At 38.7% G+C, this 27,297-nt stretch overlaps 2 long non-coding RNA genes across 4 annotated transcripts; both read left to right on the top strand.

Moving 5' to 3' along the window:
• LOC102163150 lies at window positions 92–7,606 on the top strand. 2 transcript variants are annotated; one of them, XR_002338140.1, is made up of 4 exons: window positions 92–204; window positions 2,025–2,101; window positions 3,144–3,244; window positions 6,570–7,606. It is a non-coding gene; the product is annotated as an uncharacterized LOC102163150 (long non-coding RNA). The 2 variants fall into 2 exon arrangements; XR_002338141.1 differs by having other exon boundaries at window positions 6,363–7,606.
• Window positions 19,793–26,853, top strand: LOC110256536. 2 transcript variants are annotated; one of them, XR_002338151.1, is made up of 3 exons: window positions 19,793–20,046; window positions 20,686–20,781; window positions 26,651–26,853. It is a non-coding gene; the product is annotated as an uncharacterized LOC110256536 (long non-coding RNA). The 2 variants fall into 2 exon arrangements; XR_002338150.1 differs by lacking the exon at window positions 26,651–26,853 and adding an exon at window positions 24,269–24,478.

Genomic DNA, 27,297 nt, shown 5'->3' with positions numbered 1-27,297 from the left:
TCACTGATCCCAAACCAGTGCCTCAACTGCTTGCCCATTTAAACTAGAACTTAGGGGTTTGGGCTTTGTGTTTGTTCATTTTTTAGGCCGTGCCATACAGTGTGCAGAAGTTCCCAGACCAAGAAACCAGAGCTACAGCAGTGATAATGCTGGATCCTTAACCCACTGAGCCTCCAGAGAACTCCACTGGAACTTAGCTTTGAGGTAAACATCTGTCTGGTTCCTTCTTCTTACTTCTCCTAAAGAGCTTTTTCCTATAAAACAGCTTCAGAGCCAGCCACAGTGAGAGGCAATGGCAAGGCAAGGGATGGTTCCACAGCTTCAGTTACTCTAACAACTTAGCATAGACATAAACCGTCCCAGTCTGTTCCAAACCATCCCCCTTTTGGTCCTTTCCAGTTAGCTGCCTACTTCCAGCTCCAGCCCTTGATAAAGGAAAACACTGGTGATGAACAAGATCTCTGTTTTTCCACTAAAGGCTTCTCCAGGAGGTCAGCTGTTTGCGTTTTTTTCTTGGATGCCCATGCGAAGATGAACTCTAACCAGGAGAGGATGGGATTGAGCCCCTAAATGTGGGCAAAAAGTAGTTTTCCTGTTTTAAGTTCCCCAGAGGCTCACGTGGACTCCCTTCCTTCTTTGCAGGCATCTGGATTCATGAGCCTCTATATCCCCCTTGCGGCCCACTGCCCATCCCTGTGTGCTGTGCCCTAATCTGGGCTTCATCTCACCCACTTTATTGCTAGGCCACATCAGATTTCAGCCTGACATGCCCACAGCTAAGCCTTCCTCTGACCCTTAATAACAGCTCAGGCAATCCTGGGAATAGCTCATTATGTTTATGCTATTTCTGCAAGCTGCATGACTGATCCATCACCTGAGGTGCAGATGCTCTGTGTACCTGCTTGAAAAATCTGCCATCCTTCCCAGTTCTGTCACTGGAAAATCTGGTAGCATAAATAAGTCCTTTGCTACCAGAGCCCTGTGTCTACCCATTGACTTTGAAACACATACAGCCTCTCCAGGCTCAGTGGAACCCCAGAATTCTGGCAGATGAAATTATCTAATCCAGCCTCCTGTCTGTTTAAACTTAAAACTACTCCTCTTTGATGAATCTCCAGTCCCATTCAGCATATCCTTCTTTCCTTCCAGGCAGATTTCTTCATTTGTTTTTCCTCCTAAAAGCTACAACATTCCATTAAAATTTCACACTCTACTCTCTTCTCCCATAATCCCATTGTAAAACTGCTGAGGAAAAATATTTTGCCTTTCCCTTTTAATGTTTAATGTACAAGTCGTATTCTTTCCTCTTATCAATGTCATATTTTAAAATCCAGCTTTATATTTTTTACTGCATCGCATTGCTCTGTAGTGCCCCAGCAGTCTGCAGAGCATAAGGCTAGCTCATGATCAGCTCCCCACAGAAACAATTTCTCCTTTCCTGTCCTGAGTCCTGACAGACACAACAAACGAATCAAAACCTAAACAAATGAGAATGTCAAAGCTTACTTGAACACTCAAAGATCAATGCAATTATAAACATCTCTGTACTTTCAACTGACTGCTTCATTTTTAATGTGAAATTAAAACCCATTCTGAGCTCTCACAATCTGGTAAGTGTTCCGTAATCCTATTTACTGATATGGCCCTGATATTGAACACTTGAGAACAGATATTATAAATAAAGCATGTTACAAGTATGCTTACTTTACATGTGATTACTTTCAAGTCAGACAAGCACGGGTTTGAATTTTGCTTTGCCACTTGTTTGAGCCACTTAAATCCTCTGAGCCTCAGCTTTTGCATCAGTAAAACAAAAGTAATTACACCTACTACCTAGGGTTGTTGCAAAGACTAAATGAAATAAGATTTGAAAAAGGCATAACATAACATTTGAAAATATAACACATCCTCAGTAAGTAGTAGCTATGATTTATGGTATATAAAGTAAAAGTTGCAGCATAATGTTATCAGTAGAGCCAGATGAACAGAGTGACTCTTAAAAAGTTTTTTCTTCCTTTTTACAGTCAACAGTGTTCATTGGGCATCTACGCTATACCAGACACCATCCTTGAAGTAGGAAATGCAGCAATGAACAAGACAGGTAAGGCTCCAACTCTCCTGAAGGTTACCTGGGAAAAAGAAATAATAAAGAAGATAATTTCAGATATCAAACAGGGGGATACAATAAGTAGACAGTGACTGGTGGGTTATCAGGGAATAATTAGGGAATAAACGTCAAAATTGAAGTGACACTTGATAGAAGGAAGAACCACCAGAAGGTATGGGGAAGAGATAGAGGAAGTGGCAAGTACTAAGGCCTGCAGTGGGGCCAAGCCCAGCCTGGTAGAAGAGAATGGAGGTAACTTTTCTTGGAGTGTAATGAGGGAGAGGGACAGCAGTATGAAATGAATTTGGAGGGCTAGGTAGGGCCTCTGTGTTCCTATCTCGGTTCTGCCACCAGCAAGGTGTTACACCTTGGATAAACTCTTATGCTCTTGGAGCCTTAGTTTTGCCATCTGTAAAATGGGGGGGAAAGGTTGGACCTTGAGATTGTTAAGGTCCTTTCAACTCTATGATTTGCATTGAATATAGTCTGAATGCTGTATTACTATTTTTATGATGACAACACTGGGGTCAAATATAACTCTTGCAGACTGCCTGATTTTGTTTGTTTGTCAATATGTTGATCTTTCGGGAAGAGTCACCCATAAAACCACCCAGACCCCAAGATGCAGAACACTTTACTCCCCTTGCCTCAAGGTATCCTTTGATTTAGTTGTGGCCAAAAGATTAACTGACCACAGATTGTTGATGGTTCCTGGTTTTGTTTTTGGCAAACCAGTAGCAGCTCACAGTCCCAGGAACCTAGTTTTAAATTTTTTATTTTAATTGTTCTGTACTCTGTCTTCTTGACTTTTTTTTTTCAAACAACTGGGGAGCATGTATAAAGACACACAACTAGGTTTAGGAAAACTTTAAGACACTTTCTATTTTGTTCTTTAGCATTAACTCATATGGAAAATCTTCCTGAATGGTCACAATGCATGTTGAAATGCTCTTTGTAAATCTTCATCATCTGCAATATGAAGACAACTTTAACAATCTCCTGGTAACAGTCTCTTCTCTACGTATTTACTATGCAGTTGGTCCACCACCAGGGCAAGTGTACCTTCAGAAAACAATGAACAATTCCCCATCATTACCAGTGGCATCGCTAATGTAAAGGCAGAAGAGCTCATGACAGGTAAATAAAATTCTAGTCCATCTAGATCATGACAATTGGCAGTCATTTGAGATGCTTCTAGGATAACAAAGTTACACCAAAATGATCATGATCAAATGAGTAACTAACTACCCTCCTTTTAGAGGCATCTATTTTTAAGCCCTTGTGACTTCTTTGTATACTCTTCCAGAACTTAAAAAACAACAACAAAAACTTTCCAACTTCTTCTTTATGCCTAATCTGAATGTCTTATATTGATTTCCAGATTGTTTCCTCCAGTTCTGCCTACATAGTGAAGAGTAAACTGGTGGTCACACCCAATATTTCAATCTTTTAAAATAAATACCAGTAACAAACAACATACATAGTGCTTACTAATTTAGGTTCTTTATAGATAACTCATTTAATCCTTACAGCAATCCTGTAAGGTAAGTACTGTCATTAAACCCCACTTTATAATGCAGAACTCTGAGGTTCAGAGGCCAAACTGAGGCAGAGCTGGGTGGGATTTGAACCCATGCCATCTGACTCTAGGGTGGTTGTTTTCAGATGCTCCACTATTTCACCTCTCTCATAATGAGAATCTCTAACTGGGTTCCTGTTCACAAATTTACCTCTTTTTTGGTTTAAGTGATTCATGAAGAGAAACCAGAAACATTTTTCTCTTTTTTTTCCCCTCATTAGTTAATAAATAAATGTAGTCATTTCCTTCTTCCTGAAAATGGAAGCCCAAGATCTGTGCTTTGTCTTAAAACTTTCAGTAAGGGTGTTTGATTTATTCATGCCTTGTCGTTAATGGAGAGAAAGCCTTGCTGGGCCAAACTAAGACATGCATCTCGCACAACCTAATTGTTTCAGAAAACCCAATTCAGCACTAGAGTTACAGCCAGAATTTTGCCCATCCGCTGGGAAGGCACAAGAGGCCACAAGATTAAATGCATAGTTGAGGCTGGCAAAGTGGATTGGAGAACCCAGGAGACATGTTGTTCAGGTTTATATAAAAGCTTTAGAGGCAATCTAGCTCTTCCTCTTCATTAAAATAACTGCTCTAGGTAGAGAGGTAGTAGCTCAATATTCCTGTCTATCTTAGAATATTCCTATCTATCTATCTATCTATCTATCTATCTATCTATCTATCTGTCTGTCTATCTACCATCTATCTTATACCACAAACACAATTCTTTTTCGTTTACTTTTTGTAACCACTGCAATAATTGCTATTTAGTCTCTCGAGCTTCCATCATAAATAGAATAGAAAAGTCCACACCCCTAATTGTCTACAACCTCAGCAAATTTCCAAACTAGAAACCTAAAATAGAAAAAAACACATAGTTTAAATGTATAAAATATTATATTCTACATCTATCTATCTATTATCAATTTATTATTGACATATATTTCAGGCCACAAACTCAGTGGCGTAAAATATATGACTTTGTCTACTCTCCTAGTAATAAACTTAGTATGTCTTATGTTGAAACCGTCTCAATTAAGGGGGTTTCCTCCTCCCTTCTGTCTAAGTGGTTGAGGAAGAGCCCAGGCACTGGGGGAGAGGGGGCAGGTGGTCTGGGTCATTATCCATCCAGTGATGGATAACCACCCAATAAATGAGGTGTCCTCATTCTTGTCTGGTGCTCCATTGTTCCCACAGGGAGGCTGCCAGGCTCTCCAGGTTCAACTCTCAAAAGCCATTCTGGGGTCCCCATGCTGCCCAGGTCACAGGCTCCCTTGGGCCATGAACCTAGCACTCTCTCCAGCACATCCAGGGATACCAAGGGACCTTGGTTCTTGCTGACTCCCCAGCCTTTGAATGGGGTTGGAGGGGCAAAGGAGTACAGATGCTCTCTACTCTCAGAGCCTATGGTCTCATCTGGTAATTTGTCACCCTTCTCTTCACCTTTTGCCCAGGGCTCCATCCTAGAGCAAAGAACAGCCCTTGGTAACTCCCTCTCATGTAGCACTAGGGTTTAGTTTATCTCCCTTCACGTCTTCTCCAGTTCTCTTCTTTTTGCTCTCTCCCTAGCCTGTGTATCTTTAGAGAAATGATAAGTTGAAGGGAAGACTCACTCTCTAGGTCTTTCCCATGCCTGAGTCCTTGCAGTTTTGAGAACCAAAAACGTTTCTCTGCTATAGGAACTTGAAGCCAAGGTCTGTGTCTCAAGGATGAAAACAGGCAAAGGGAGATGAAACAAAAGAGACATTGGTTTTTTCATCCATTTATGTGTATTCATTTGAGATAGATGCCTACTATATGTGTTCCAACATGATAAATATGATAAATATAAATTTAATACATAAGTATATTCACTCGTATAGGCATGACTCACCCATATGTTTTTAGTCTATGGATTATTGCTTTGGGGAAAAATTAATCCATGGATGAATAATTCTATCCAGTTCATAAATGTTCAGCACTAGAGTTACAGCCAGAATTTTGCCCATCCGCTGGGAAGGCACAAGAGGCCACAAGATTAAATGCATAGTTGAGGCTGGCAAAGTGGATTGGAGAACCCAGGAGACATGTTGTTCAGGTTTATATAAAAGCTTTAGAGGCAATCTGGCTCTTCCTCTTCATTAAAATAACTGCTCTAGGTAGAGAGGTAGTAGCTCAATATTCCTGTCTATCTTGGAATATTCCTATCTATCACAAGCATTTTTATTTATATTTTTAATTTAGAGTTTGTAGGATATTGGGAGAAATGGAGAATCAGAAGAGGAGAGAGAGGTAGATTTCTTAGATTTCTAGCCCGAACTTGGAAGGGGCAATATTCCTCTTCCAGATTGTTGGACAGGAGACTTTTTTTTGTTCCTGAATGTGTAAACACATTGTTACTGAAAACCCTAAGTGGTAAGATTCATGGAAAACATATTCTCAGAGGATTACCTGGGATGGACAGTAGGCAGAATCCTAGGGGAAGTGGCCTGAGGTAAGGGTTGCCATATTTAGCAAGTAAAAATACAGGATGCCCAGTTAAATTTGAAGTTTATATAAATAGTGTAAGTCCCAAACATTGCGTGGGACATCCCTACCAAGGTGGAATCATGTGAAGATAGGAAATGGCCACTGGGCAAGGGCTCAGTGGGAATACGGACTCACCAACCAAAATAGAGTAAACAAGAGATTACTGTGTCCTTCCAGCCTCACAGGTTCCCCCTCAGGGGGCCCTAAGATGCAACTGGCAAACTGAAACAGTAATGCCAAACATGAGCCTACCTTGGAATTAGCCAAAGCAGCTTGGTACAGCATCCAAACAAGACCACAGTACAGCATCCAAGCAAGGCTACTACTATCAAGATTATGGTGCATTTCCATCACACTGAAAAGTTCTCTTATGCTCTTTTGCAGACAATCTCCTTCTCCCACACCTGGACCCTGACAACCACTAATATGCTTTCCATCTCTACAATTTTGCCTTTTAGTTGCCATTTCATATAAATGGCATCATACTATACATACTCTTTTGTGTCCATCTTTTTTCACTTAACATAATGCTGAGATTCACCTGTGTTGTGTATATCAGTTATTATTTTCTTTATATAGATCTTCCATTTTTGTAGATTTATGCCTGTTTCCTGATTTTCATGCTAATGCAAATATTATTGTTATTTCAATTTCTAATTATTGGTAACAGAAATATAATTTTATATTAACATCCTTTCTTGCAAAGTTGCTAACTCGCTTTTTAGAGTAACTTTGTTGTAGATACTTTGATGTTTCTTATGTAGACAATCTTGATACCTATGAATAAAGACAACTTTATTTTCTCTTTCCAATCTGTATGCATGTTATTTTTTTCTTGCCTTATACTAGCTAGAATCTCTAGTACAATGTCAAATTTAAAAAGTATTGTGGACTTACTGGCCTTGTTACTTATCTTAGGAGGAAAGCATCTAGTCTTTCACAATTAAGTATGATGGTATCTGTAGATATATAATAGTTGTAGTGAATGTTACATGTACACTCGACAAGAATGTGTATTCTGCTATTGGGTGGAATGTTCTGGAAATATCAATTTAGTCAAAAGGGCAAAGATGTTTTCATCAAGGTAAGGACTTCACCTTCTATTCTAATTTGCTGAGAGTTCGTATTATGAATCTATGTTGATTTTTTGTCAAATGTTTTTCTGTATCTGTTGAAATAATCTTGTGCTTTTTCTCTTCTAGTCTTTTGAAATGGTGAAATATATTGATTGATTTTGAAATGTTGAGCCAGCCCTGCAATTATATGATAAACCTCACTTTGTCATGATGTATTATCTTTTTATATCATTGGATTCCATTTGCTGGTGTTTCATTAAAAATGTTCATGTCTAGGAAAATTGGTCTATAGGAATATTGATCTATAGTTTCCTTTTTTTTTGTCTTTTGTCTTTTTAGGGCCACACCTGCAGCATATGGAGGTTCCCAGGCTAGGGGTCTAATTGGAGCTGTGGCCACCAGCCTATGCCAGAGCCACAGCAATGCCAGATCCGAGCTGCAGGTGCAAACTACACCACAACTCACAGAAACACTAGATCCTTAACCCATTGATTGAGGCCAGGGATAGAACCCTCAACCTCATGGTTCCTAGTCAGATTCGTTTCCGTTGTGCCACGACAGGAACTCCTGTAGTTTTCTTTTTTAATAATGTCTCTGTCTGCTTTTGGTATCAGGGTGATACTGGTCTTATGAAATGAATAAATGTTCTTCTTCTGTTTTCTGGAACACATTGTGTAGAATTGGTCTTATTTCTTTAAGGTTTGGTAGAATTCACCAGGGTAGCCATTCAGATCTGGAGAATTCTTTGTTGAATGGTTTGTAACCATGAATTCAATTTCTTTAATAGCTATAAGGCTATTCAAATTATTTCCTATTGGATGAGCTGTGGTAACTTGTGCTTTTCAAGGAATTGGTCCATTTCATCTAATTTGTAGAATTTATGTATGTAGAATTCTTCATGGTATTCCCTTATTGTCCTTTTGATGTCAAGGTCTATAGTGATATTTCCTATTTCATTCTGGCTATCAGTGATTTGTTTCCTCTCCTTTTTTTTTTTTTTTTTTTTTTTGGCAATCTTGCTGGATGTTTGTCAATATTGATTTTTTTCAGAGAACTGATTTTTTTGTTTCAGCAATTTTCTCTATTTTTCCATTTTAAATCATTAATTTCTTCTCTTTTCATAAATATTTTCTTCTTTCTGCTTGCTTTGGGTTTAATTTTCTCTACTTTTTCTAGTTTCTTAAGCTAAAAGCTTAGAGACATTTCTTTTCTAACATGTCTCTAATTCTATAAATTTCTCTTAAAGCACTATTTTAGCTGATATGCTATGTTTCATTTTCACTCCATTAAAACTATTTTGTAATTTACCCTGTGATTTCTACTTTGACTGGTGGAGGTGTTTTTTTTTTTTTTCAGGGGGAGGTAGCACTGTGCTGTATAATTTTCAAATATTTAAGGATTTTCCAGAAATCTTTCTGTTACTGAATTTTTAACTCAGTTATGGACAGAGAATATAATTTGTATGATTTCAATGCTTTTTAATTTGTTAAGGGTGGTTTTATGGCCCAGAATATTAGCTACTAATGAGTAGCTAATGAGTGTTTCATGTATACTTGAAAAGTATGTATATTCTGCTGTTATATCAAATGCCCTATAAATACTAGTTAGGTAAAATTTGTTGACAGTGTTTTTAGGCCTTCTATATTCTTTTTATTTTAACACTTCATTTATTCATTTTTTAATTGAAATTCAATTTAATACCATAAAATTCACCCTCTTACTGTACACAATTCAGCAGTTACTAGTATATTCACAGAGTTTTTACAGCAATCATCACTATCTAATTCTGGAACCTCACCAATTGGAATTCTAATTCTAGAATCACACCAAGAGATATCCCATACCTTTAATAGTGTCATTCCCCAATTGCCTTACTGGCAATCACTAATCTACTTTCTGCCTCTATCACTCTGCCTATTTACTATATTTCATATAAACAGAATCATACAACAAGTGGTCTTTTGTGTTTAGCTTCTCTCACTTAGCATAATGTTTTCAAGGTTCGTTCATATTGTAGCAAGTATTAGAACTTCATTCTTTTCATGGTAAACAGTATTCCACTGTATGATATACAGTCAGTCCTCATTATTCCCAGATTCCATAGTTGCTAATTCTATGGATTATATTAATACTTGCTAAAATTTATTGGTAACCCCAAAATCAATATTCACAGTGCTTTTATGCTCATTTGTGTATATGCACAGAGTAATGTAAATCTGGAGTCACCCTATGCTTCAGCTCTCATACTAAAAAGAAATGTCTTTTTCACAGTCTACTATTTACTGCCATGTTTTTGTTTTTGTTTTGTTTTTTGCTTTTTGTTTTTTCTTTTTATTGATGATTTTGCTGTTTAAAATGGCCCCCAATAATAGTACTGAAATCCTGTCTAATGTCCCTAAGCACAAGAAGGCTGCAGTGTGCCTTACAGAGAAAACGCGTGTTAGGTGAGTTTATTCAGACTTAAGACATAGTGCTATTGGTCTCGAGTTCAGTATTAATGAATGAAGTGTCTTTAAATTTCTCTTTAGGTAGGTTTATTCCAAGGTATTTTATTCTTTTTGATGCACTGGTAAATGGGATGGTTTCCCTAATTTCTCTTTCTGATCTTTCATTATTAGTATATAGAAGTGCAATAGGGGAGTTCCTATTGTGGCTCAGCAGAAACAAATCCAGCTAGTATCCATGAGGATGCAGGTTTGATCCCTGGCCTCGCTCAGGGGGTTGGGGATCCAGCATTGCCATGAGCTGTGGTGTAGGTTGCAGATGCAGCTCAGATCCCATGTTGCCGTGGCTGTGGCTGTGGCAGGCAGCTGTAGCTCTGAATCGACCCCTACCCTGGGAATTTCCATATGCCATGGGTGTGGCTATAAAAAGAAAAAAAAGAAAAAAAACATATGTAGTTGATTTCTGTGTATTTTTTTAATGTTTAAATTTTTTTTTTACTTTTTACTTTCACTTTTTATTTATCTTTTTTTTTTTTTTTCTTTTTAGGGCTGTGCCCATGGCATGTGGAAGTTCCCAGGCTAGGGGTTGAATTGAAGCTACAGCTGCCAACCTACACCCCAGCCACAGCAACACACAAGATCCCAACCACATCTGCAACTTACCATAGCTCATGGCAACACCAGATCCTTAACCCACTTAGTGAGGCCAGGGATTGAACCCACAACCTCATGGTTACTAGTCAGATTTGTTTCTGCTGAGCCACTATGGGAACTCCCAATTTCTGTGTATTAGTTTTGTTTCCTGCAACTTTACCAAATTCATTGATGAGCTCCAACAGTTTTCTAGTAGCATCTTTAGTATTTTCTGTACTCTGAAAACTCTTAAGATGCTGATGAAAGAAAGCAAAGATGATACAAACAGATGGAAAGATATACCATGTTCTTGGATTGGAAGAATCAATATTTTCAGAATAAGTATACTGCCCAAGGCAATCTACAGATTCAACACAATGCCTATCAAATTACTAATGGCATTTTTCACAGAACTAGGTCAAAAAATTTTTTAATTTGTATGGAAATACAAAAGACCCAAATAACCAAGGCAGTCCTGAGAAGGAAAACTGGACCTGGAGGAATCAGGCTCCCTGACTTCAGGCTAAACTACAAAGCTATTGTCATAAAAACAGTATGGTACTGGTACAAAAACAGAAATATCAATCAATGGAACAGGATAGAAAGCCCAGAAATAAACCCAAGCACCTATGGTCATTTAATCTATGACGAAGGAGGCAAGAATATACAATGGAGAAAAGACAGTCTCTTCAATAAGTGATGCTTGGAAAACAGGGAAGCTACATGCAAAAGAATGAAAGAACATTCTCTAATACCATATACAAACTCAAAATGGGTTAAAGACCTAAATGTGAGATCAAATACTATAAAAATCTTAGAGGAAGACATAGGTCAAACACTCCTAACGTAAACTGCAGCAATGTCTTCTCAGATCCACCTCCTAGAGTAACGACAATAAAAATAAACAAATAGGACCTAGTTAAACTTAAAAGTTTTTGCAAAGCAAAGGACCACCTAAAAAAAAAAAAAAGACAACCCACAGAATGGGAGAAATATTTGCAAATGAAACAACTGACAAGGGATTAATCTCCAAAATATACAAATACATCCTGTAGCTCAATATCAAAAAAACAACCCAATTTAAAAAAAGGGGGGGGCAGAAGATCTAAATAGGCATTTCTTCAAAGAAGACATACAGATGGTCAAAAAACACATGAAAAGATGATCAACATCACTAATTATTAGAGAAATGCAAATCAAAACTACTGTCACCTCACACTAGTCCAAATGGCCATCATCAGAAAGTCTACAAATAATAAATGCTGGAGAGGGTGTGGGAAAAAAGGGAACCCTCTTACCCTGTTATTGGGAATGTAAATTGATCAATCACCATGGAAAGCAGTATGGTGGTTCTTCAAAAAACTAAAAATTGAACTACCACATGATCCAGCAATCCTACTCCTGGACATCTATCCAAAGGATAATTCCAAAAGATATATGCACCCCACTGTTCATTGCAGCAATGTTTACAATAGCCAAGACATGGAAGAAACCTGAATGTCCATCAACAGAGGAATGGATTACGAAGATATATATATATAATATATAATATATATATATCCCTTATATTTCCTTTTTTTTTTTTTTTTTTTTTTTTTTTGTCTTTTTAGGGCACACCATGGCACATGGAGTTCCAGGCTAGGTTGAATCAGAGCTACAGCTGCAGCCTACACACACCACAGCAACACCAGATCCAAGCCTCATCTGCAACCTACACCACAGCTCACAGCAACGCTGGATCTCAACCACTTGAGTGAGGCCAGGGATTGAACCACAACCTCATGGTTCCTAGTCGGATTTGTTTCTGCTGCTCCATGGTGGGAACTCCTATATGTCTTTTCAAATGCTTTCCATTACAGGTTATTATAAGATATTGAAATAGTTCCCTGTTCTATACAATTGATCCCTGTTTAGCTATTTTTTATATGTAGTAGTGTGCATCTCTTAATCCCAAACTCCTAATTTATCAGCAGAAATTCTAACACCTTGTAAATTAACTATATTTCAATAAAACAATAAATAAATAGTCTTTAACTGAAAACAAACATTAAAAAAAGATTATGTTTTGCTCAGTTGACAATGTGAACAGAGGCTCACAGGAACAGAAAATACAGAAAAACTCTATTTTCTCTAGATGTAATTGTTCAGTATTAGTCAAATCAGTATTTGTAGTGACTTCATCAACTGTATTATATTTTGTTTACTCATTTTTTAGCTGATAGATTTTGGTTGTTTCCACTTTTTGGCATCTTGAATAATGCTACTGTGAATATTTATGAACAGGTTTTTGTGCCTCTGTACTCTCTGATTTTCTATCTACTTGTTCTGTTGATTACTGAGAGAGAAATGTTGAAGATTCCAACAGTAACTGTGGATTTGTCTGTCTCATTTCGGTTCTATAAATTTTAACTTCATGTATTTTGAAGCTCTGTGTTAAGTGCATACACATTTAGGATCATTATAGCTTCTTGGTTAATTAATCCTTTTAATATTATGTAATGTCCCTCTTAATGTCCAGTTATATTCCTTTTCTTAATTGGATGAAATACACTGTGAGGTTTACATGCTGTATTTTGTTATATTCCTTTAAATCGTGTTGGATCCTTTGTTGCTGTGGCTATGGCGTAAGCCAGCAGCTACAGCTCGGATTCCATCATTAGCCTGGGAACTTTCATATGCCGCAGGTGTGGCCCAAAAAAGACAATAAAATAAAATAAATAATGTTGGATTTTATTCTGGTGAAAGACAGGTTAGAAGTCCAACCCCTATGTATGACAATGATGTGTGTGAAATATCCTGTGCATGTCATAGTAAATTATAAACAGAATTATTTCCTTTGGAAAATTTACCATACTGTCACAATATAATTTCTAAAAAGTTAAAAACATGACTTTGTGCAAATATAAGATGAACATATGTCAAAGATTTTATTCAAATCATTCATGAAAAAACTAATAAGACAATAAAGCTGGTGCAAAGAGCATTGGAAGAACTGAGTATTTACAGGCAATGGAAAAAAAATGAGAGATTGCTAGATAACAAAGCTGGTTATAAAAAAAAAAAAATCTGGTTATAAAACCATAATCTGAGACTATCTTTTCTACCAGACAGAAATCATTTGCATCTCTAGTAGACCAAAAACAAACAAACAAACAAAAAACTACATGTTAACATGTAATTTCACAAAGTCTGGGACCTTTAAACATTAATAAAAAAGGGGTCAAATCAAGACAGATTTCCCCTAGATAATTAAATACTCATTGGTGTGTTTGTTAAGAAATACCTCAGTGTGGTAATGAAAGGCTGTATGTATTCTCTTGGTCTTATTTCCAAATTTGGTTGGTTATTTTTCTGAATAATGCCCTAGGAAACCTCTTGTAATAGGCCTTTGACAGAGGGTCCAGGTTTCATGAGGCCTGTAGCTTATGTAATATTGGAGTGTCTCTTTTTAGAAAAGAATGCAAACATACTTTACTTTTGCAAATCTTACAAAAATATGTGAACATGAGAACATATGGTTTATACCTTTCTAGCACCTTGGAAGGGGCCATGCATGAAATAAAAAGGTTTAACCTGCCTTAGCTACATGGGTGATTGCCCCTACTTTTTTTTTTTTCCCCCAGAAAAACTAACAACTTTTTATTGGGGTATAGTTGATTTACAATTTGTCTTAGTTTCAGGTGTACAGCAAAGTGATTCAGTTATATATATTATATATATATATATATATATATTATATATATATATATCTTATATTTTTTTTTTTTTTTTTTTTTTTGTCTTTTTAGGGACCATACATATTATATTGAATCAGAGCTACAGTATAACCACAGACAGCAACAGATCCAAGCTATCTGAACTACAAAGCTGATTCAACTGAGTGACAATTAAACAATCATGGATGCTGTCATTAATTATATGTCTTCAATGATTACAGTTATAAGATATGAATAGTTCTATACAATGATCCTGAGCTATTATATGTAGTAGTGTGCATTCTTAATCCACTAATTTATTCTTGATTTTTTTAAATTTTTTTTTTTTGTTTTTTTTTTTAAAAGTTATTTATTTTTTTAGATCCATATATGAATCATATGATATATCCTGAAATTACTCATGTATGATAATCTTACGATCATGGCTCAAAGTACTTTTATGCAAGTATAATACATCTTATGTACCGTGAATATTCGGCAGAAAATCTCATGACTGGTGCATATCTTCAAATTTTTTTTTCCTGGTGTATGCCCAGGAATAGGATTGCTAGGTCATATGGTAACTCTATTTTTTGTTTTTTAAGGAACCTCCATACTGTTCTCCACAGTTGATTGCATTATTTTAATATAAAAATAAAAAGCTAGTGGTAAAGAATTCCCTCTTACTTTAAATATCAAATATTCTATACTCATGTGCCTTTAAGTGGCGCATAAGTTATATATCACCAATCTAAATACCTACAATATTTTGGAGTTACCTAATATTGTGTATCATGTAGGATCATTCAGTTCACTGTTCCAAGTTATTAACATGAACAATTCTGTTGAATGAATTCACTACCGTTTTGCAAACTGCCTTTAAAATCTTAAACCAGGAAACATAGGCATTGAATTGTCACTGGCATAGAAGACGTTAAGGGCTGGCATGAATAAAAGGATTCACTTGTGTTTAGTCTGTGTATGATGGACTTAACTTTTTTAATGAACATGTGTTCTTGCCAGACTCTTTTACCCCATTCACTATAGAGACTTCTGACTTCACCAAACTCAGTTACTTCCCAGCTCCAGCTCCAAGTTCTGCCTTTACCAGACTGATTCTTCAACATTTGATGCAGATTTGGGGTGGGAGAGGTAGGGTAAAGAAAAGGGAAATGCAAGGAGAGTATGAAAGTATAAGTAAATGTACTGAAATCTTACCATGTGTCAGGCACCATTCTAAGAGTTCTGCACAGATTGACCTACCTGAGGCAAACATTACTACTATTCTTATCACAAAAGAGGAAACAAAATGATTAAATAACTTTCCCAGGTAAAACCAAAACCTGCATGTTTTCATCTCAGCAAAGTTGCATTCAAAGAAACACAAAAGATTCTGTGCTTTTCTTTTTTTTTTTTATTTATTTATTTTTTTTGTGTGTTTTTGCTATTTCTTCGGCCGCTCTCGTGGCATATGGAGGTTCCCAGGCTAGGGGTCTAATTGGAGCCATAGCCACCGGCCTACACCAGAGCCACAGCAACACGGGATCCGAGCCGCGTCTGCAACCTACACCACAGCTCACGGCAACGCCGGATCCTTAACCCACTGAGCAAGGGCAGGGACTGAACCCGCAACCTTATGGTTCCTAGTCGGATTTGTTAACCACTGCGCCACGACAGGAACTCCTCTGTGCTTTTCTTTTTAGGTCCTTTGAAAAACTTAGAGTCTAAACATCGAGTTTGCATCCCTCCTACTAATTACCTGTGCATTTGGTTTTAAATGATGGAAATCCAGTTCAGACTTTGTCAAGCCGAAGGAGTTCTGTTGAGGCTCTTGTAATTTTAAGTGTTACCCCTTCAGGCATAGCTGGATATGGTGACTTTAGTGATGCCATCAGATTTGTGTGTTTCTCTCTTCACCTCTTGGCATTGCTTTTCTCTGTATGATAGCTTTGTTCTATAGGCATTTTCCCCCACAATGCTGTGGAAATTGCCTCTAGCAGCTTTAGGCTTGCATAATCCCTACTGCTAGAAATCCTAGAATAAAACAAGAGACCTTCTCTCTCCCAGTGTTCATACATCATGTCATAGGGAAAACCAGTGCTCTGAAGGATGGAAACCTCTGATTGATCAGATAGGATCATAGGGAGGTGGGGAAGGTCTTAGGAGAACTTAGTCCTTCTAGGACCACACAGAGTGTTAGAGACATAGTATCCCAAAGGGAAACAAAAATGAATAACAATCACATAAAAACAAGCAACATCCATTACATCCTGAAATGCTCTGCTCTCTCTCTGGCTGTTGACTCAGAAATCCCTTTCATTCATGCCATTCAGAAACTACTATCTTACACCCCAACAGCCCTGTCTCAGTCTACCCAGAGCTCTCCACGGATTACATGTCAACTTTGCTATTCCCCTCTTCCATAGCCTCCTTCTGATTTTAAAAGTCTATGCTAATCATTTACCTTTTAATGTAATTTTTCACTAAGGCACTATCTCCCAATAATATTTGGATTTAAAGCCTAAGCAAACCATTCAAGCCTTTATTCCCAACTTAAATTAATTTTAGCATAGGCGAACAGGAAAGGAGGCCCTTCCTTGTAACACATGAAAGTCCAGCAAATGTCCATTTTCCTCTATGCAAGCCATTGTCACACTGAGCCACTGATGTCAAGTCCTTCCACTCATCACACATCAGATCGTCACGGTAGGAAAACAGAATCTGACTGCAGCTTATGCACAAAGAATTCCTTCCACAAACAGTCATAGAGTTTCTTTTAGGCTTGGGACACATGGGCAGCCACTCTCCTAAAGGGGATTTACTAGGATTCAGCATTATCTTACCTTCTCTGTTTACCCAAACCAAATAGTTGGCCTGATTACATTTCATCCCATGTCACCATGTCTAAGCAGCCCTCTTAAATATCCTCGCACAATTCTTTTTTAATACTTCCTTTCCCAGTCTTAGTAAAAACATTATAACCCCTCACCTTGGTCATTTATGGCCACTTAATGCCTCTTTTTTTATCTGCAAAGTAAATCTTTCGGATGAGAGCTACCTACAGCAATGAAGGAGGGGAGAATTATATTGATGGGATGATGGAGCAGCATCCCAGATGCTACAAACAGCAGGAGTAAATGGAACACGGTATTTCTTTCCCAGCACTGGGTGGAGGAGGCTATTATTAAATCAACTTAAGACTTCATGCCTAGAACAGCAGCCATGAGATCTCCACTGCTGGGCCAACCTTTGGTTTTTAAATAGAGTCTGCCCACAGGTGGCCCACTATTTCCTCTAAATTGTTTCTTGTCAACAAATGAGCTCACTCCTCACCCCCTCACTTTCCACCCCAAAATGTGGCAAGTCCTCCCTCAACCCAGCAAGCAAGACAAAAGTGTGTTTTTCTAGCAAAGGGAAATCCATTATGTATTCCTTTACTTCCTGCACATTCTTCTGGTTGGACTGGCATTGATTCATGTAGCAAACTAATTCCTCAGGGAAAAGGCTTTGCTAATATAGGAGTGCTACACAATACACACATCACCAAAGTTTATTATCTTCACTTTTTGGTGACATTGGCCCCTAAGCATGCATGATCAATAGGAGCTATTTTCTTGCTGTAAAACATTTTGTTATAAAATATTGCCTTCCCTTCCTGTCTTCCTTAGGGTAGTGTTTCTCTATCAACAAATTCCATTGTAGCTGGGATCCCAAGGATAGCTTAGGCTGTGTTTCTAGGGAAATTAAGACCTGTCCAGGGAACTCTGAAACACTTTGGACCAATAAAAGGAGACCGTTTGTAGGTCCTTTTGCCAAGAAACTAATGGGGGGTAAAATCCTAAAAGTAGAGAATTGGTGTGTGCACAAATGTGAGTGGGTGGTGATTTTGAGTACAGTGGAGGGTGCAGGGCTCACATTGCCCTCTGGATTGGTCTTCCTGATGCCCAGCACTCTTAGCTTCCCCTGTACCCCCTTTCCTCAGGTCTCTGGCTAGAATTGGGGAGGTTGAAATACAAAAATAAAGAGGTTGTATGGTTAAGCCACTCAAGATGGCTATTCTCTTGCTCTCTGTATACCCTCTGCTCGACCAGGCCCTGCTCAACTCACATGACTATCCAATCCTCTTAATCATAAGGCTTAATTAGCCTTTGGTAACTGATGAACCCCCTTAGCATCAATCCCCACTATAAATGGTAGCCTCCCTCTCCCCTAAGCAGCGAAGATTGCTGCCGTGTCCTGCTCACTTTCTGCCACACATGATGGGGTGTCACTCCAGGATCCTTTGTGTAAGTCCCCTGTCCAATAAACTCTTGTGGTCTCTATCACTGTCTCTAAGCTCTTAATTGGTCTCAGGGCTCAGCAACTACCAGATTTGCAGGCCTGGGGTTTCAGTGTAATAAATGGCCAGCCATCCAAGAGACCAAGGAGACTCTCGTGAGCACTGAGATGCTAGGAAATGAGGACGAGAATGGAAAGTTGTGGAGGCCGTCCACTAACATGTGTGGCCCAGAGGATATGGGGTAATCCCAAGGTGCTGTCCACTAGCCCACTAGCACAAGCAGCCCTGTGGCAACTGTCTACCATGAGACATGTCTTTCTCTTTCATTATGCTAAAGATATCCTGCTAATTTTGGAGTCTCTTTCCAGTTCAGAAGTAGCCCCATGCTTGTAGCTTAACTGACTGCACAGGGATGGCTGGTGAATACAGACAGAATGCAAGGACTTGGGTTATTTATCAAATACTTGAGTAAGTATTTGGTTGAGTAAGATAAGCATATCTCCAATGCACCATTCCTAAACAATTAAGAGACACAAACTTCAGGGATATACACTCAGGGACAGGCTTATGAATTGGACGTGGCCAGTTACCCAGAGAGGTTTGGTTTGGGCTATGGCAACAGCAAAATAATAAGAGTGCTCTTAGGCCTCTGGTCCCTGCTGTGGAAGGGGGCAGAGTAACAGGAAAGTGTGATGGAACAACAGCCATCTGCAGTCTACAATGCATTACAGCAGGTGAAAGACTTTACAAAGGTCTATCTGAGTCATGGAACCACACAAACCCACTATTTGGGGTCTAGAACAGCAATGTGACATACTGTTACACAGACATTGACAGTGACCAAGGAATCTGCTTTATCAGCCATGAACTCTAAGGATAGGCCAATAAGAATGACATTTACTAGTATTTCTACCTGCCTCATAACCCCACGGCTGCTCTACCTGAAAGGATGAATGGACTCCCTAAGTAACTGAGAGATGGAAACCAGCTCTCAATGTGTGGACAAGGAGACTAACTCAAGCCCTACAAACTATAACTAAACATCCCAGGAGCAATTATCCCAGTCACCAACAGACTGTTGCCAGCCATCTGTCAGGATGATAACTTGCTTTTGCTCTTGCCAGGGATCTACTGCTAGAGAAATACATTATAAAATGGCCCTAGGACTGGCAAGTCAGTCCCCAGTGGTTTGAGTTTGCCACCCCATGGGTATAGGATTAGAAATGGACTTACAGATTTCACCTGTCCTCTACCCGGCCTCACCTAGGACTACTAAGGTAATTAATCCAGGCCCTCTACTGGATAAAGTCTCCATTACCTGCAGACTGTTGTTACTCTTCTAGGTACTGTCTGTATTGCATTTGTGGTACCTGGTTGCAGTGCTTCTCTACATACCTGACCCCAGGGATATCGTGGAAGAGGAGTGGACCAAGATTGTAAGGTAAGGGTCCTGTGGGGCATGTAGGGGTGGAGTGTGTGGTCAGACTACTCAAGATTTGTCTTTTCTCTTGTTCTTGGTACATCCCATCCCCTGCTCGACCAGTCCCTGCTTCACTCACATGACTATCCAATCCTCTTAATTATAGGGCTTAGTTAGCCCTGGTAACGGATGAGTCCACCTGGTGTCAGTTCCCCTATAAATGGCAGCCTCCCTCTCCCTGAATAGCGAAGACTGCTGCCATGTTCTGCCCACCTCTGTCACACACAACGGGGTGTCACTCCAGGACTCTTCATGTAAGTCCCCCCGTCCAATAAACCCTTGCTGTCTCTGTCACTGGGCTCTTTCTTGGGTCTCAGGGCTGGGAAACTACCAGACTTGCAGGTCTTCAAGGTACAGTGCAACTGAGGTGTTTCACTAAAGCCTCTGGATGGCTTTGAGGGCAGAAAGATGTACTCCCTTCTGACCTGTTACAGAGTGAAACACAAATGGACAACAGTGTATTTTACCCACTTCAAAGGGGGCAATCTGGGAGCACCATATTGCCTTTCAGAGCTGTAGAGAGCCAAGGCAACCAGGCCTGGCCCAGTGCTACCTGGATGGAGAAGGCTAAGAGGTTGTTGCAGAGCACATGTCATAGGGAGCAAAGCCATGGAGACAAATTAATGATTATGCTCACCAAGGCTGCCATGATCATGCACTATTTGGGAACAATTTGGTGGGGAGTGGGGGTGGGAAGGATGTGTATCTAGAATTCCTGTAATTCTGTAATTAGAAGCTGAATTGATTTAAAAAAAAAAAGTATTCTGTGACCCTCTTTCCCCCCACATTTGGTATGGGAGAATGAGGTTCACAGTTACCCAAAATGCATTTTTTCAGTCATTTGTACTTTTCCCCCAAAGATAATTGTGACTTTAAGTAATTTCATTTTCTAGTTCCTAAATGAGCCAACATTTGGGATCAGTCCCATTTTTCACTGATCCTGTAAAGTGCACCATTTCCAAGAAGCCCTAGAGATGTGGAAAGATAAGGTAGGTTCAGCGATTACAATACTGGTTTCAAATAACAAATACACTTCCAGTGGGTAAAAAGAGAATGGCAAATCTTTAGCCAAGCTTCTGCTGGGTATCTCTTTTTTAAAACTGCAATTTGGATGCCTGCAATTATTTGCATTTTTGTTACTAATTGCTCCAACCATTGGTGCAACCAACCACTTTGGGGTACAATTACCCCCCTCGTGGGAGCAATTACAGATGAAAACAGTTCTGCACGTGCAGCTAATTGTGACAAACAAAAGGCGGCTGGGGAGGACAATTTGGCTTATCAAGTCATAACTTTAACTTCAAATAATGTGCCAGCTACAAAAAGGCAGAACAGTGGGACAGGGTCTGAACACCTACTCTGGGTGTTATGAGCTGGAGCATTCCTTCCACTGTTTACTAATGCATTTTTGGGAGGGTGAGATTTGTGGACTTATTTAATTAGAGAAGAACAGCTCAGCTTGGCTACTCATTGACCTTTTGCTAAAGTGGGTTCTAGATACCAAATCGAGCCAGAGATCTCTCTAATTAGGAAACCAGACTCTCAGATAATGTCAGATTCTAATAAAAAAAATTTTTTTACAAAGAACATTGACATATCCCTCTCACTGAATTATAGTACACACTGAGGTCTCCCTCCCCTTGTGTCTATGACACACACCAACATAACTGCTTTAGTCCTAGGACTGGGAGTGATGGGTTTAATATACTGCCACATGAGGTCTGATTACCGGCAGCAGTGGCTCTGGTTGGTAAAAATGTATTGAGCTTCCTACCCAAACCATCCTGGGGTTTCCAGGCAGCCCACATAACAGGCAATTGTCATTTCTCATTGCCTGATTCAAATTTCAAATTAGAAATGAAAAAAATGGGAGTGTATCTAAGTCTACCATCAGCCTATATCCCTACTTCTGTCAAATTTAAAAATACACACCCACACAAGTACCCTACTGTACCCTCAGCTGTTTGTCCAGGGGAGGCAGTTAAGCACACAGGCTCTGGAGCTAAACTGGCTCAATTCCCTCCCCTGTAAGATGAGGGCAGTAATAGCTCCTGCCTCATAGGGTTAGGACAGTGACTAAAAGAGCCAATACAGGAAAAACACAAGAGACCAGTGACTGGCACCCTATGTGTTAGCTATTTTTTCATTACCTGTGATATTTTATTGCAAATAATGATTTCTAGATCCATCTCCTGTCTGAATTTTTAAGAAAAATTATCCAAAAACTTAGCCATCTAGCCTTCAAGTGATACTTAAGCATTATCTAATAGGCAGACCCAAGTTCCCCTAATTACTTTCTATTGATTAGAGGCTAGCTTCAAGAAAGTTAGACATAAATTTATAGAAGATTGGTAAATTGCAAATGATTTGTATCCCAATAAAAGAGGCAAATAATTTCTTTCTGAACAAAAACAAAATCCATGGGGGTGTGGGATTAAGAAATACAAACTACTATGTATAAAATAGATAAGCAGCAAAGATATATTGTACAAAAAGGGAAAATATAGCTATTATTTTGTGATAACTTTAAGTGGAGTATAAGCTATGAGTATACTATGCTGTACACCAAAACTAATATATTTAAATAAACTATACTTCAATATAAATAAGCCCAAAGCTTAAGGTTTTTAGGTTTCTGTAGGACAATAACCAGTTTTGTAGTGAACTTTGCAATCCTTCTAGCATTCTATTTTTCTATTGATTAAATTTAGCAGTTTTTCCTATCCTCTTTGGACCAATTTTGCCATATTATCAGTCCCTTCACTAATGACTTAAGTCTTTGACACATGCTCACTGTATATATTTTTCTAAAATGGTATTTTACTTTTTTTCAATTGAATGATTTTTTAAAGTCTGTAGTGCTTTACAATTTTCACAAGTTTAACACACTTGCTTTCATATAATCCCATAATAACTCATTTATTCCCTGCCGCTATATTGTCCCTCCCCTCTTCCCTCTTGACTCTCCCCACTGGTAACCACTAATTTTCTATACCTGTCAATCCACTTTTTTGTTCACTAGTTTTATCTTTTAGAATTCACATATAAGTGACAGCATACGGTATTTTTCTTTTTTTCTCTTATTTCACTTAGCAAAATACTCTCCAAGTCCATCCATGTTGTTACTAATGGAAACATTTCATTCTTTTCATGGCTGAGTGAGTAGTAGTCCATATACACATCCCACATCTTCTTTATCCATTCATCTGTTGATGGGTGCTTAGGTTGCTTCCATACCTTGGCAATTGTTAATAATGCTGCTATGAACAGTATCTTTTCCAGTTAGATCATGTATCTTTTCCAGTTAGATCATGTTTTTACCCTTTTTGAAGAAGGCTTCTTTGCCAGAAGCCAGGATTTTCTTACAGACACCCATCTTTGCTTCTTCATTCTGAGTTTCTCAAACTTTAATGTACATCCAAAGCAACTAAGGATCCTGTAGGGCTGGGGTTGCGGGGGAGCCAAAAATTTAGAAATTCTAGCAGATGCCCCTGACCTTAGCCCTGAGCACGATGCCTGGACTTGTAAAACACAGGTGCTTAAAATGTTAGTATAAACATCCACCTGTATAAGTATAAACATCCACCTGTATAAGCAAGTGACGTGTCTTCCTCCTTCTGCCACCTCCCTTCAACACCTATCCCTTATCTTCACAACTTGTATGTGATAATACAGAGAATCTAATTTGGGTAGAGATACAATTAGTAAACCTTGCTTATCACAATGACACAGTTAAATGAGAAGTTAATGAGAAGGTAAGGGAAGATAGAAGAGGGTTCACCAATAACTAGAAAATGCAGTCAATTTGATGTCAAAACCAAGGCACCTAGGATGGTTATGGTGCTCCCATCCATACAGAGGACCCTGCCACAGGACTCTCAGCAAGAAAGTAATGCAGCAGCGTTGCCCAACCTCATTCCCCACAGGCCAACTGGGTCTGTGCTTAGGCAATCTTGGGCTTCAGAGAAATGAATCATGGCAGCCACACCAACACTGGGGACTTCTGACCTAGACAGTGGACTTAGTATCCAGCTCCTGTTGTCTTGTGTCCTCCCATCTTCACATGCCTTCATGTTTGTATTGTTATGGGCAGTAAACTCTCCACTATTAGAAAAATGAAAATAAAGTGCCTCTACGGATTTAGGAAGGATTATGAATGTCTTCCTGCAATGGTTCTCAACCCTGGAGGGATCATCAGAATTGGGAGTTTGAGTGAAAACACACCTTTGCCTGGGTCTCACCTCTAGAACGTCTGCTACAATCAGGCTGGGGTGGGGGTGAACAAGAGTATTTTTAAGATCACACTGTGTCTTTAGGGGAGAAAACAGCCACATCAGCTGTGCTGTCATTGAGTTAATTGAGAAGTTGTTGGCTACCAACTCCTTCAACCATCCCAGCAACGCTAAGGCCAAATGTCTCTAGTCCTCTTAAGAGCATTGCAAGATCTCAAAATAGTTTCACTTCTCTGTGCTTTAGAATGTGAATGTGTTAAAACTTCTTTTGAGAAAAAAGAATGAGATGCTACAAAAGGTCTGATGTTGGTGACGCATGAAGCCTGGCCATAAGCTGTGACTTCCCCAGGCACCTGGAAGTAAAAGGAAGGACGTTTCATCTGAGGGTGAATCTAATAAAAATCCACACCTAATGGATACAATTAAGCAACCAAGAAATTGTCAATGTGCGATTATGAAAAATAATCACGTTATTTTCTTTTGTAAAATACTTTTATTATTAAAAGAAAGTATTTCTAAAAATAAATTACTTTGGAAAAGTTATTTGAAGTAAGAATGTAAAGTCTCACACTTCTGCACCCTTGTTCGCTCCCCATTACTCCTTCTCATCCTTTGCCTGAATCTGACTCCTGGCTTAGACAGGAATGAAGGAGAATTCAGCCTAAAAGCTGACCTACATCACTTCCTCCATTCATGAGGAGGATGCCTTTGGACTGCACCCACCCTTATCCAGAAGGCTTCTTCCAGAGGCCAAAACAATTGGAAGGCATGGATGAAGTGAGGGACTTTTTGGGAAATAAGATCTAACACTATGGAAAATGTCATTAAATACCAACAAAAATAATGTCAAATACAGGTACCTATTTGTAAAGACTAGAAGAGGAGGAAAAGGGGCAGAAGAACAGCTGAAATCCAGAAGGCAAATGTAAACAAGCCTTGATAAATTAATAGTGTCTGCTGTGTTGGTACTGTGGGCCAGGTACTTTAGAAGTCTTATTTTATGCAATTCTTATTTTAGGTAGTTCTCAAAAGAACCCAATGAGGTGGGGTCATTATCTACATCTTTCAGATAAGGTCTCAGCAGTGGCTCAATCAGGATCTTTCTCCTCTTGGCCAATTTATTTTTTCAGAGCTGGAACTGACAGCTCCACACTACCTTTTATTTATTTTTTTTTTAGTTCATTGTAGGAGCCAATGATACTTTTTTTTCCCAGTTTTATTGAAGCATAGTTGATTTACAAGGTTGTGATAATTTCTGCTATACAGCAAAGTGATTCAGTTATACATGTACACACATCCATTCTCTTTCAGATTCTTTCCCTACAGAATATTGAGTAGAGTTACTCTGGGCTATACAGCAGGTCCTCATTGGGCAAACTTTTATATACCACAGTGTGCATTTGCTAATCCCAAACCCCTAGTCCATCCTTCCTCCCCTCTACCGCCTGTCCCCTTTGGTAACCATAAATTTGTTTTCAAGGTCTGCAAGTCTGTTTCTGTTCTGCAAATAAGCTCATTTGTATCCTTTTATTTAGATTCCACATATCAGTGATATCATATGATGTTTATCTTTGTCTGATTTCATTTAGTTTGCTAATCTCTAGATCCATCCGTGTTGCTGCAAATGGCATTATTTCATTCTTTCTCATAATCTGAAGGTCCCGAGTTGGCCAGTTTTAAATAACTTCTAATCTTTTTTTTTTCATTCCCAGTCTTGATGTCAGAGAGGGGAGGGTGCACCAGGGCCTATGGCTGGTTGCTACAGTATGTGTGTTGGGGAGGAGGGGGAATGATGAAGAAGACCCTGAGCATCTCAAGGAAAGTGAAGCCCCCAAAAGGAAGGAGACTGGGACCCTGAATGAGCCCAGGGAAAACTGACAGATCAGCAGCACCCACCCTGGACTGTGATTAAGCAAGAGAGAGAGAGCAATGTATTTATTCAGTCACCACTTACCTAGGTACAATGTGCTGGACACTGTACCCAAGGTTTTATAAATATCAGCTCACTTAATACTCAGACATCATGAGGTACATGCTAATTGTATTCCCATTTAACAGATAAAGAAATTGAGACACGAGCTAAATAACTCCCCAATGGCATAAACTTTGTATTAAGTTACTGATTAAGAGTTTATTTGTCACAGCAGTGAGGTTACCTTGACAAATACAGCGTTATTATGTAGATACTTTCTATTCATACTTAAAGGGCTAATTTTGCCAAGAAGTTTACAAAGCCCAGAATAGTGACTTCAAAGACATTGGGAATGAAGTTCAAAAGACATTTTGATGTGGCTTAGTTCAAAACATTGATGACACGGATGGGTTTATTTGGATGGTGGGGGGGGAATAATACATTGACTACTAATGATCTTTTTAAAAGTATTTATACAACTTTATCTACAAAATCTCTTGTGAAATGCACTGTCTTTTAAATAAGATGAGTAAGTTCATCTCTCAGCTCCTAGTCCCTCTGTGTTCTCATTTGCTAAATGAAGGATAAGGACAGATAAACTTGGAAGTGATTCCAGCAACAAAATTAAACATCCACATTAAATTTCCCATGTTGAAGCCATCTCAATATGGGAAATTTTAACTTAAATGAGGAGTAATTGGTTTTTATAAACAGTTCACAGACTCCAAGCTGAATCCAAGCCTCTGATCCCAGTCTTAACTGAGCCAGGAGCAGAAAGCATGAAGAGTCTGGATAAGGATGTGAGCATTTACAGACAACAGCTAATATAAAAGGACTGTAACTACACTTTAATTAGGCTGTTTGTTTTTTTTTTTTTTCAAAAATCACAGTGTATGATTCTATGATAAATAAAGTGATAAGTGAAGTATCTTATTTGGATGCATTGATACAGGGCTGCCACATCCTGAACAGGTTTCTACAAGAAAATATCAGATCAACAGAGACTATTCGACCTCCTCTCCCTTCCATCATTCTCTGCTCCCTTTGTTCTCTGTCCTTTTAGTTCCTCCTCATTAGAGCCTCTGGCTCACTCAATTTGTGATTCCATCATTTGACACTGAATTCGCCTTTCCTTTTGACAGGACCTTCTGCTTTATATTTTTCTTTTTCCAACTCCACAAAGATAAAAATCTCATTTTTCAATGAAAACTGAGACTGAGATACAAGGTATACTTGGGGATTGGCTTAATTGGCAAAGAAGAAAAGAATGATTGAGTGAGCCAGATAACTGACCCCAGCCCAAACTCATCTTTAAATCTGGTGTAACTGTTACCTTTTTTCAAACTCAGAACTGAACCCAA

This window comes from Sus scrofa, chromosome 13 (assembly GCF_000003025.6).
Source record: "Sus scrofa isolate TJ Tabasco breed Duroc chromosome 13, Sscrofa11.1, whole genome shotgun sequence".
Classification (NCBI taxonomy): domain Eukaryota; kingdom Metazoa; phylum Chordata; class Mammalia; order Artiodactyla; family Suidae; genus Sus; species Sus scrofa.
The sequence above is the reverse complement of the archived record's forward strand: the minus strand, read 5'-3'. Positions and strand labels throughout refer to the sequence as shown.